The sequence below is a fragment of the Fukomys damarensis genome, unplaced genomic scaffold (assembly GCF_012274545.1).
Source record: "Fukomys damarensis isolate Sample0158 unplaced genomic scaffold, DMR_v1.0_HiC HiC_scaffold_5, whole genome shotgun sequence".
In the NCBI taxonomy this organism is placed as follows: domain Eukaryota; kingdom Metazoa; phylum Chordata; class Mammalia; order Rodentia; family Bathyergidae; genus Fukomys; species Fukomys damarensis.
In genome coordinates this window covers 28,805,597-28,817,515 of record NW_022900917.1, presented here as the reverse complement: position 1 = coordinate 28,817,515, position 11,919 = coordinate 28,805,597, and the positions used below count along the sequence as shown (strand labels likewise).

The 11,919-nt window shown below is 32.5% G+C and overlaps 1 protein-coding gene and 1 pseudogene across 9 annotated transcripts in view; both read left to right on the top strand.

The window, feature by feature from the left end:
* Nucleotides 1-11,919, top strand: part of Ralyl (RALY RNA binding protein like) — a 658,084-nt gene that overhangs the window by 193,662 nt on the left and 452,503 nt on the right. The window lies entirely within an intron of this gene.
* LOC117285098 lies at nt 3,777-3,864 on the top strand (annotated as a pseudogene).

Below are 11,919 nucleotides of genomic sequence, written 5' to 3'. Positions count from 1 at the left end.
GTCAAGCATTTTTTTTGGTTTTTTTTTTTTTTTTTTTTGGTGGTGTGGGGGATCGAACTCAGGCCCTTGTGCTTGCAAGGCAGGCAGTGGAACGAACCACTGAGCCATTCCCCTGGCCCGAGTCAAGCTTTTTGGAATCAAAGACCTTAACTCCTTACTGGCTGTTGACCAGAGCGTGCCCTCCTCCCCATAATAAGAACTTCCCCTCTCCAATAGGACCCCTTCATCAATGAGTGCAGGATGAGAAGAAGGCAAAAAGGTGCTCAGCTACAAAAATTAAGTCACAATCTTTTATCACCCAATCACATCTGTGAAATTTTTTCAACATTGCTATTCACTGTTGATTAAAAGAACTTAAGGGAAGGGAATTAAGAAATACATCAGTTTGGGGAGGGGAATCATTGGTGCATCACTTAATAGCTGCTAACCATAGGAAGCCTAGCTGATTGTGCTAACTATCCAGGCGTAAATTGTAAAAAAAGTCATGCAGGAATTGCTTTCATTCTTTTTATTAAACAGAGCAGTACATAAAAGTGCGAGCTTTTATAATCTGTCTTTTCCACTTAGCCATATAGTTAATAATTTATTAAACTCTCTAATCATTAGGGTCATGCCATAAAGCAAATCTGGCAAAGTTAGTATGAAAATTAAACACAATAGTGAACAAACCATTCTGAGTATGGGGCCTGACTGATAGTAAACGCTCAAAGAATGTTCAGTATTTCGTTCAGATCTTACTTCTGAATTGACATCTGTTTAAGTCTCTGAAACTTCTGGCTAAACTTAATTGAAAAGCTTGGAACTTACTGATTACTCCATATCCACTGACAAAGTTCTTACTGTCTTTAAGTCTCTGATAACAATGTATTTGTTAGACTGTCATATACTGCTTCTGAGATCATTACACAAACTGCATAATAAATGTCAGAAAGAGTTTAATATTGAAAAAAGATCAAGATTATCAGTGTTCAAAATATGCTGTATTTCTTGAATTAAGTAATTTTTAATTAATATAAAGATATTCATGAATCATCTGGAAAATGATAATACTTTACCAGTGATCTGATGTGGGGTGGTAAAATGATTAAACTTTCTGCTTACTTCCTTTCAGATCATTCAGAACAGTTGTAAGAATACAATTTGGCATCCTATGACTCATTTCAAACGTATTTTATTTAACATATGTTACATGATTTATCATCGATATAATGTAGTATAGGGTCCCGTCTGTATCACTGACGGGATAATACAGGCCTGAATGTGACTCCTAGATTTGAATATGATTTATTCCCTTTTTCTAAGGAAAGATTCTGTATCTTTCAATAAAATATATCACTGAGCAAAAGCACATAACAGCTTATTTTTTTATGATAGTTGTAAATATGCAGTGTTTAGTATTATGCTAAAATGAAATCTCTACAGGATATAAACATTGCTTATTCACTGAAAATAAATCTGTAATGTTTTTGAGTATAAATTTTCATGATTTGATTAACAATAAAATATGTTTTCTTTGATACTTTATTTATGTACAAAGGATTTCTTAAAAAAAAAAAAAGAGTGAAACTAGGTCCAAATAGATTTTTCCCAAGTGAACAGTTATTCCTTATTCACATAAAAATAGAAAGTGCTATTTTTAGGCATGACATTTTCTAGTTACTCCTCTTAGAAAATGTAGTCAAACTAAGGTCATTTACTATTTTACAAACAGATTAAGTATAAAATGTATTTTAATCAAAAGAAAGATAAAAATTACTTATTTGTCCTTTTAAAGTTTGCACATTCCTAGTGAAACATATGGAAGCAATAAATGTATAAAGATGTAAAAATTGCTATAACCCTTAGGGAGCTATTGTTCCTTTTAAAGCATTTTTAGATCATTATCATAAAACTGTTTATTCTTTTCCTGTTTTATTTTAGTTTTTGCTTTGTTAAATTTGTTTTCTTTAACACAAGGTCTTACTCTGTAGTGGCCTCAAACTTCCAGTGATCTTCCTGCCTCAGATGCCCAAGTTCTGGGGTTATAGGCATGCACTACTATGCTTGGCAAGGCCACTTTCTACTGAGTTATTCACAGTTTTAGTTATTTTAAAAGTCCTTTGATATATATCTACATATAAGTAGTGAATCTTTAGGCCTTAGAGATTTTTGTGTCTTTTATGTCACTTTTGAAACAGTCTTTTTCCTCTACAACCGCACTGTCTTCTCTTTATTCCATTTCCAATGAAAATATGAAAAGAAATTGTGCTGAAATTTTATTCTGGTTTTAGAGAGGTATTATTATCGTAACTCAGAATTTTGAGGAGAAAATATTTGAAGATTTCAGTAGACTATTATTTAGTCATGAAAAATTGAAATCCTATCAACAGCAAAATGGATAGAAGTGGAGAATATTATGTTTAGTGAAATAAACAAGAATCTGAAAGACAAACGCTGTGCAATCTCTTTCATATTTGGAAGCTAAAATATTTGTGTGATGATAGAATAGTGATTACTAGAGTTTGGAATGTCAGGGTGGGGAGGGGTGGGGAGGTAAAGGGAGGTTGCATTTGAACAGTGCACACTGTATGTATTTGTTGAAATAACACACCAAATCCTATTAATATGTACATAATACATGACACTCAAAAAGAACAAAATTTTTACTCAAAAATAACATAATATCTTAAAACTGTTATTCTAAGAAGAAATGCCATTTAAATTGGTTCTAGAAGCCCCCAGTATTATCTGTAAAGATAGCCACAAAAAAGACTACTAACATGAACTTTTGCAGAGGACAATTTATTTTATTTTAATGCGTTCTTTTGTTGAAATAGGTTGTGAAACAAAATACCACTTTGGTAGAAATTGTGAGATTAAGAAACACTAAAGAGAAAATTATTAGAAATTAAATACAATTATAAAAGCTACTTCATACTTTCTCTCCCAGGGATGAAAACTTAAGTATTCTAAATTTATAGATTATTTGCTAAAATACTTTCTCTTCATGGATGACAATACAATTCTTAGTATGATAGTAACTTAACTTAATTTGGAGAGTCATTAAAAAATTATATATGTATTTATGTATTTATTTTTGGTTTTTAACTTTTTTTTTTTTTACTGGGGATCGAACTCTGGTCCTTGTGATTGCAAGACGGGTGGTTTTAACACTGAGCTAAATCCCTGGCCCTTATTTTTGGCTTTTGAGACAGGGTCTCTCTATGTAGCCCAGGTTGGCATTGAGCACATGATGATCCTCCTGCCTCAGCCTCTGGAGTGTGGGGATTACAGGCCTGCTCCACCATGCCAGGCCCTTAAACAATTTTAAAAGAAAATGTATTTTTAAAAAAATTTTAACATATGTGCTGCTGAAGAAAACACTAAAATGCATTATTTTTTTAACATAATGCTTTGTGTACATAAATCAATTAAAATAATTCTTTTTCTCATTGAAACTACTTGTTTACAGATTTACATTGTTTACAAACTCATATTGTGAGATTTACATTTGAGCTTGTCATGTGCTACTAGATTAGGTTCTAGACCAGAGGGCTTTTCATTAAATTTGAGGTAAAAATAATATATATGACTTATTTTTATTCGAAAATTACCCATTCATATGATTGACTCATTTCATTAAGACCATCTTTAAGAATTAGTGGCAAATAATTGAAATGAAGCTCATCTAAATGTCATTTATATGTAGTTCTTGAAAGCTTAGAGAACATCAGATTTTCATTTAATATTTCAACAAGCAGTGGTATTATATTGTGCTTTAAAATTCTAAAAGGATAAAGGCCATACTTTCAGGGATCATTTCTATAGTTGGTGACTAGAGAAGTTTCTCTGATCGTGCAAAATTCTAAAAGGATAAAAATTAGTTACAGTATTTATCTTTAAAATATAGCCATGTAAATACTATTCACTCATTCAATAAATGTTAGAAAGCATTTATTTATATTTCAGGCCCTGGGAATAGGAGGATGTGAAGAACATAGGGGAAAATGACACACATATTTCTAAATAACATAGTACATTAAATTTTGACTGATGTTAAATAAATAATTAATAAAAATTGCTTTGATATATCTGATCTGTTTTTGAAATGTCCAGTTATTCTTAGAGTCTAGCTACTCAGAAATTTATGAATCTTAAATGTTTGACAGTTAGTTTTTGAAATATAGCTTTAAATATATTAGTTTGAAAAAGAAACATTATAGTTATTGAGATTGTATTCTGTTTTTGTTTTAAAATCAAGCCATAGAGGGCCTGATGTATAAACATATTTCTATTAAACAGTTAATTTTGGTTATTATAAGCTTATCGTAGACAGAATAGTCTCCCTCTAAATATCTCCAGAGCTTGCAAGTAGGTTATATTTTATGAAAGTAAAGACTTGGCTGATGTGATTTGTGAGATGAAGGATACTGAGATGAGAAGACATTGTTAGAATATAGGGTCCTGAGGCAAGCAGAAGATCAAAGACAGGCGAGGATGATAGGAGGATGAAATGGAGGATGGGATGCTTCACTTTAATAGAGGGAAGAATGCAACCATTACTGTGGACATCTTCTAGAATCTTTAAAAAGCAAGGAAATGGTCTACCGATAGCTTAAATTTAGCCCTGTAAGATTCATTTTAGACTTCTGATGTCCAGGGCTATAGAAAATATGTTTGTGTTATTTTAAGTCACTTACATTTTGGTCATTTGTTATAGCAGCAATAAGAAACTAATATAACCTTACACAGCAATGATATTAAAATGGCTTCTCTTGTGGTAATTTAATAAAAATCCTAGGTACCTTCTTTAATAGATAACATTCTCAGATGAAGAGATGGTTATCTATTAGAACAAAGTGTGAAAGTTTGTACATAGTAACCTACCTAGTAAATGCAAACGTCTTTGACAGTAGCAAAGCCATGTAAAAGCAAGTGTTGATATAAATGAGAACAAAGCCACTGAAGTGTTTGGTTGTTACAGTGTCTTTTTAGCTGAATCTCCAGATTCCCCTGGAACTTGAAAAGCAGCATAAGAAATAAGGTATTTCAATATGAAGATTTTAGATGTTTCTTCAACTGTCACTGATGAGAAAGGGGCGTTGGGTATGGTGGTGTTCATATATCAGTCACAGCCAAGCGAAGGTCTGAACCCTGTGCTACTCCTCATGCTGTCTAGGAGCATTTAATGGTAAGGGAGACCAGTACTACTCTTTTTAGGACGAAGGGAAAGCTGTAATAGCTTCTGTGCCATTATTTTTTAAACTCTAGAGTTCATTAAAAATCCCTTTGGCTTTCTTCACTCCCATCTTTTTTCCTTATGAATTATTCAAGGCAGATTTCAGTTGAGGTAAATAGTTTGATTTGAAGGTTTTTGTATCTGAATTTAGATGCAACAAGAAGTGTTAAATGCTCAGAATTTTAAGTGAACAGAATGGCACAGACTCAACTGTTAAGGTGGAGGACATTTGCTTTAAAGCACTGGGGCTGCCCTTGCTTGCAACTTCAGCCGGTAATGTCATTCTGAAGTAGGTGGCATTATGATGCTTGCAGTATAAATCAGACTTTACAGAGAGCTCAGTCCCCAAGAATTTTGAAAATTCTAATCGACTTCTCACTTAACAGGACATTTTTTGGTTTTACAATGTAAATTTTCCCAGTTTTCTTTAACCTGACCAATGTATTATTAATTATTCTGTAGATACTTTATATCATAAAACAAAAGTTTTAGCCTCCCTGTTTCTCTTGAGCAAAGGAGAATTACGTGTTTTGAATTCTTCTTTCAAAGAGTAATGTGAAAAATAAGATGATTTAGGAAATAACATTTTTAAATAATACTCAAATTAAGACCACTTTCTCCTTTCATGGTAGTTATCTCTGCATCTTACTTTTAATTGTTTAAGCAGTGCATAGAATCACATACCCAAGAAAATGATTTATGGAACACATTGCTGAGAACTATATTGCTTCACAACTAACAGAATTGGTCCAGTGCGATACAGCACATTTAAAAACCAATCAAAGAAAATCATATTATATTTCTGTCATCTGCTAAAATATACTTCCTTAATATCAGTTTCTGTTAAAGCAGTCTACATAAAATTGTATTCATAAAATTAAGCCCAGGTGTAATGCTTTTAGGCAAGCCACATTATTCATGTTCCGTGCTCTAACAGCGTTAACAGCAGGAGTTTCATTTACTAAAGAATAATAAGCACTAACATTTATTAATTACTATATGATAGAGCAGGGCTAAGTGCATTGCATGCGTTGCCAAATTAATGCTCAAAATAACTTTGTTGATATCTTTATTTATAGCTAAACTCTTACTTGGACAGCACAGTATAGAAATCCTGCAGACACTGAAATATTGTACATGCTCTTAAAAATTCTGCCATTAAGTGCAAACTCAGAATTGGCAGCTGAATACAGATCTATAAAGTTGTCCAGTATAATGCAACATGGAATGGTGGAGTCTGTAGCAGGCTGTCTGCAATTTAAATACACCTTACACATCTGGCAACTAATGAATATGTATGGGCTGTATTCAGATCTCTGGTTTTTAACTTTATGCAACTTTCAAAAGCATTAATTTGTATATGTAATCATTCCTTTATTTCAGTCTTCAAATTTTATCAGAATAAAAACTCGCTGAGAACAGAATTACACTTTAATCACAATGGCAATTACTCATTACATGGCTATTATAATTTAGATCTGAAGGGTCATGAGTTAAAGGCTTGGTCTCCAGCCTTGGTGCTACTAGGAGTTGGTGGAATCGTTTTTTAGTTAGGGCTTAGTAGAATGAGGTGGGTCACTGGCGAAGTGCCCGCTGTGGGGATCCCACCTCTTCCTTTCTCTTGAGTCTCTCTCTTTACTTTGTGGCCACCACCAGGTGCACAGCTGCCTCTGTAAAGCCTTACTGCCAAGTTTCCCTTCTTTCCACTCTGCTCCCTCTCTCATTTCCTCTTTCTTTCCACCACAGAACAAAAAGAAGCAGATAGAACTCCTCACGGGCTAAAATCTGTGAAAATGTGATCCAAAATAAACCTTTCACGGTAACAGAAAGCTGACTACCGCAATGGCTAACACTTATTTCTCTTACCATGGGGCTTACTGTACTCAAGAAGGAAGAGGCATTTTTCTTCTGAGCCTGCAGGAGACCCCGGAAATGGGAGAGTTAACTCTCAAAAGCCAAAAGAAAAGCAGAGTTGTGAGGAGAGCACATAAGTTGAAGGGTCTAAAAAGATGCATTAAAATTTAGCTGCTGCATGTGGTTCTTTTTAATAATCATCAATATGAGCATGATGATGGCTAAGGATTATTCTGAGGCATAATTCTAGATAAGGTTTTAGATTTTGTAGGTGATGTGGCAAGGATGGTATAATGTTCCTTGGGTCAGTTTTTAAGAGATTTGAGATGAAGCCTCTCAAGTTCTATACATAAAAATTTAGAGGTGAAGGAGATGTTTAATTCTTTTAGAGAAAGCTGTGTGGGTCCTATTATTTTCTTTAGGTAACTAAAGTCTGAGTTGGGCATTTTCGTTGTTCAGGTTAAAGCTACTAAGGAAAGGTAGGGAAACAATTGTCATTTGTTCAGTTATTTAAGAAGGAATATATTGTCTTATAAATTAACACTTTTTCATTTAAATATCATTCTTTCTCTGAAATCTTTGATACATCACAATTTCATTTATGGAAGACGTACTTCATTTGTTAAGTTTCTTAAGATCGCTGGATTTAGCTTACAGGAAGTTGTAGCAGTAATTTGTGACTTTTTTTCCACAGTGGTCATGCTGATAAAATAGGAAGTTTGAAAATCTTGACATTGCACTCTAAAATTCAACAGTTAAGACTCTTTATCTCTTGGCAACCCTTTCCATTATAATGCACTTTCTCTTCCTTCGCTTTTTTTTAATGTAATTCTCTTTATTGTCTTTCTTCCCTTCCCCCTTTTCCTTCCTATTTCCTTTCTTCTTTTCTGCCTCCTCTCCTTTTCTTGCCTTCTTTCCACTCTGCTTCCTGCTTTCATTTCTTCTTTCCTTTCCTCTTTCTCACCAACCTTCTATTACTAAAAAGTGAATTTTAGTGACTTCAGTGGTTGGTTTCCAGTAATGTTTATTCACCACTAGGGGGCATTTTCAATGTATGAGAAGATGCTGCATTTTCCCCCCATGACTAAAGGAATAAAAGAACCTCACCGTTAGCATTTAGTTGCCAGATGTCAGTGATGCTGTTAACGTCCTACTGTGCACGAGAAAGTATTTTCAAATAAAATATTGATAACACATTGATAATCAATGTGTTCTTTAATACTTTGTCTTGTTGGTTGTATACTGGATCCATGATTTAAATTTCAATATATAGACTACCTAATGTTATTAAATACTTTCTAGGAAATGAAGTAGCTTTCAGAGTGTCCCTAAATTTTACTTCAAATGTGTAGCCACTTGCCTACCAGTTGACTGAAACAAGACTGGGTACCATGACTCACATTTTAGTTTAAACTCAAAAAAGAAGTTGTTAACACTGTCTTGCAAATCTGGATTTAGGAAACACAATGTCCTTAATTCCTGCTCTTTGGAAGCAGCAAAAAATAGCTGCCATGAACATCATATCAAAGGCCTCACTCTGATAACTGTGGACTCTTTCAGATTGTTAAATCTCCTCAGAAAAATCCGTATTTGCTTGGTATAATTTTAAAGATGAATTTGATTTTAAAGTTAAGATAATTGTTATTTAAACAGCTTGATATAATTTGGTAAGATATTATTTAAAACCATATATAACACAACCATTTATCTAGGTTAATTTATTTTATATTTTAAATTAGCTATGTGATTCATAAAGTTTTCAGTCTTGTTGGATAATGACCATAAGCTAAAAAAGTGCAAAGACATTATAGATTTTGTTATTTAACAAAAGCAAAGTAACTGCATGCTACCTAAAAGAAAAAGAAAAAAGCTATACCTTTTATTTATTCATTTGGATATATTCAAATATATATATTCATATTTATTTTTGGTAACACATTTATCCCGATGATGTTTTTGTTCAAGAGGATGAGTCATTATTATTATTCATAAGCAAATATATAATATATATTATATTCATATATATGAATTTAATATATAGAATATATATCATTATTAATAGATCGATCAATCGATCGATCAATCGATAGATAGATGAATTTACTAGAGCATCCTCAGGGCTTTGTTTTTTCCATACTGGTAAATGTTCAACAGCTGAATGAACATTTCTGGGAATCTATTTGCATAACTTAGTGTTATGTGTATAGGTATAATTCCGTTTTATGTGTACATATATCTAGGTACTTATTTCTTCCCTTTTCCAGAGATTGTGAATTTCCAGAATTTATGAAGTGAAGCTATATTTCCTCTTGTGATCTTGGATTGTACACCCACTTTGGAATTCAATTTGTCAATATGAAGCTATATGGGGGTGGTAATGAAGGTGGGTCTGGTGATGAAAATAAATGAAAAAATATCCCCTATCCTCAGTTTTGCTCACAATGTAACATTTTGGAATGTAATATTAGGTAACTATATTCAAATGTATTTTGAATCAGAAACTGCTCAGTAAGGAGAAAATAAGAAGGGGCACTTCTGAATATTTTCTTTTCATATAATAACACCATTTTGAATAAACCATTTACACAAACATATGCATACAACCTCTTACCCAGAAGCATCAAAACTGAATACTTAAATTAAGTTTATGTAATCAGGAAACAATTCTACTGCCATAAAAGTCTAAGGCCTATTGAAAGAAAGAAAATGCCAATGTTTTCTAGAATCATTAGTGTACCTCATATATAAAGTATTTATTGGAATTTGTCCTTTTTGGCATTGAAAGGAGATGATGGTGATTATACTGTCAAAACCCCTAGTTCTCAATTACAGTCTTCAAAAGAACACCTTGCACACAGAGGCAGAATAATTATAATAGATCTTAAAACACTTGGAAACAGAGAAGAAAACTTTTGTAATACAGGAATATTCCTGATATTTTTTTTCATGTTCTGTGCATGTGTATGTATCTATCCATATATATATAAAATATATATATATGGATAGATACATGAATTTGTGTGCATCTATAGGGAGATAGATACATAGTAGAATTTTATCCTTTTTAGTCCTTAACTAATATGTGTATTTAAAGCTTTATTTTATTCTCTATTTTGAGTCTCAGATATGTCCTCCCTTCCACTTTGTTTTTTAAAATCTTTATTGAAATATAACACACATGTAATTTACTCATTTAATAGTATATATATGGATAGATACATGAATTTGTGTGCATCTATAGGGAGATACATACATAGTAGAATTTTATCCTTTTTAGTCCTTAACTAGTATGTGTATTTAAAGTTTTATTTTATTCTCTATTTTGAGTCTCAGATATGTCCTCCCTTGCACTTTGTTTTTTAAAATCTTTATTGAAATACAACACACATGTAATTTACTCATTTAATAAACACAATTCAGCTTTCTTTTAAATTTCAGAGTTATACATTTATCACTGCATTCAAATTTACAACAGTTTCATTAACCCCCAAAGAAATCCTGTACCTATTATCCATAGGCTGTCCATATACTCCTATCCCTTACTGCCTTAAACAGTCACGAATCTATGTTATGACTTTATAGAGTTATTCTGGACATTTGAAAAAGTGGAATCATGTAACACATGCTATTTATTTGGTTATTTTAGATACTGAGGATGGAGTCCAGGACATTCACACTGAACTACATGCCCAGCCCTTTTGTTTTTCATTTTGGGACAGCGTCTCTATGTTGCTAAATTGCCCATGCTAGGGTTGAACATGTGATCCTCTGCCTCTACCTCTAAGAATGCAGGAATTAGAAGCCTGTGATACCACTCCCTGATAACATATTGTTGTTTTGTACCTGGCTTCCTTAACTAAACATTTTTAGGGTTCATGCATATTGTTGCATACATCAGCATGTTATTTCTTTTTATGACCAAATCATTTTCATATACATATAATCTCACCTTTTCTTTACCCATGAATCAAATTATGGTCATTTGGATTCTGTCAACCTTTTGGCTGTTATATGTAATGTAGTAGTTCTTTTGTGAACGTGGTTTTAATTATTCTGGTATACACCTGCGAGTGGAATTGCTAGATCATGTGTCACCTCTGTTGAGCAGTTGGATAACTTGACAGACAGACTTATTTTCTAAAGGATTGCACCAATTTGCCATGAATATTGGTTCCATTTTCTCCGTATTTTCAGTAACACTTATCACTTATTATTAGTTTTTTTTAATATAGCCATCAGAATGGTTATGAAAAAGTATCTCTTTAATTTTTGCATTGGATAATAATACTGAATTTTTTTGATGCACCCACTTGTATTTGATTTTATGAAAAATATCTATTTAGAGCATTTGCTCATTTAAAATATTTACTTGTGAAAAACACATAGTATGAAATTTACCATCTCCAACATTTTAAGTATATAGTTTATTAGTGTTCAGTATGTTCATATTATTGTGCAACCAAAGCAAAACTTTTTCATTTGGTAAAATCAAAACCCTGTATTCTTAAACAACTTGCTATTTCTCCTTTTCATCTGCTTTTGGTAACTACCCTACTACTTTATGTTTCTTTGACTATTTTTGCTAATTGATTTCATTTATACTACTAGTTTGTCTTAGATTGTTAAATACCCACATAATGGGAATCATCTATATTTGCTTTATGTAACACTAGCTTATTTCATTTATCATAATGTCTTTATAGTTCACGTATACTGTAGCATGTCACAGTATATTATATATACATATAATAGGAGCCCAGGATTTAGCTCAGTGGTTCTGCTTTCTTCTTCACAAGTGCAAGGTCTCAAGTTGATCCTTGGTACCACCCCCCCAATATATACTATAA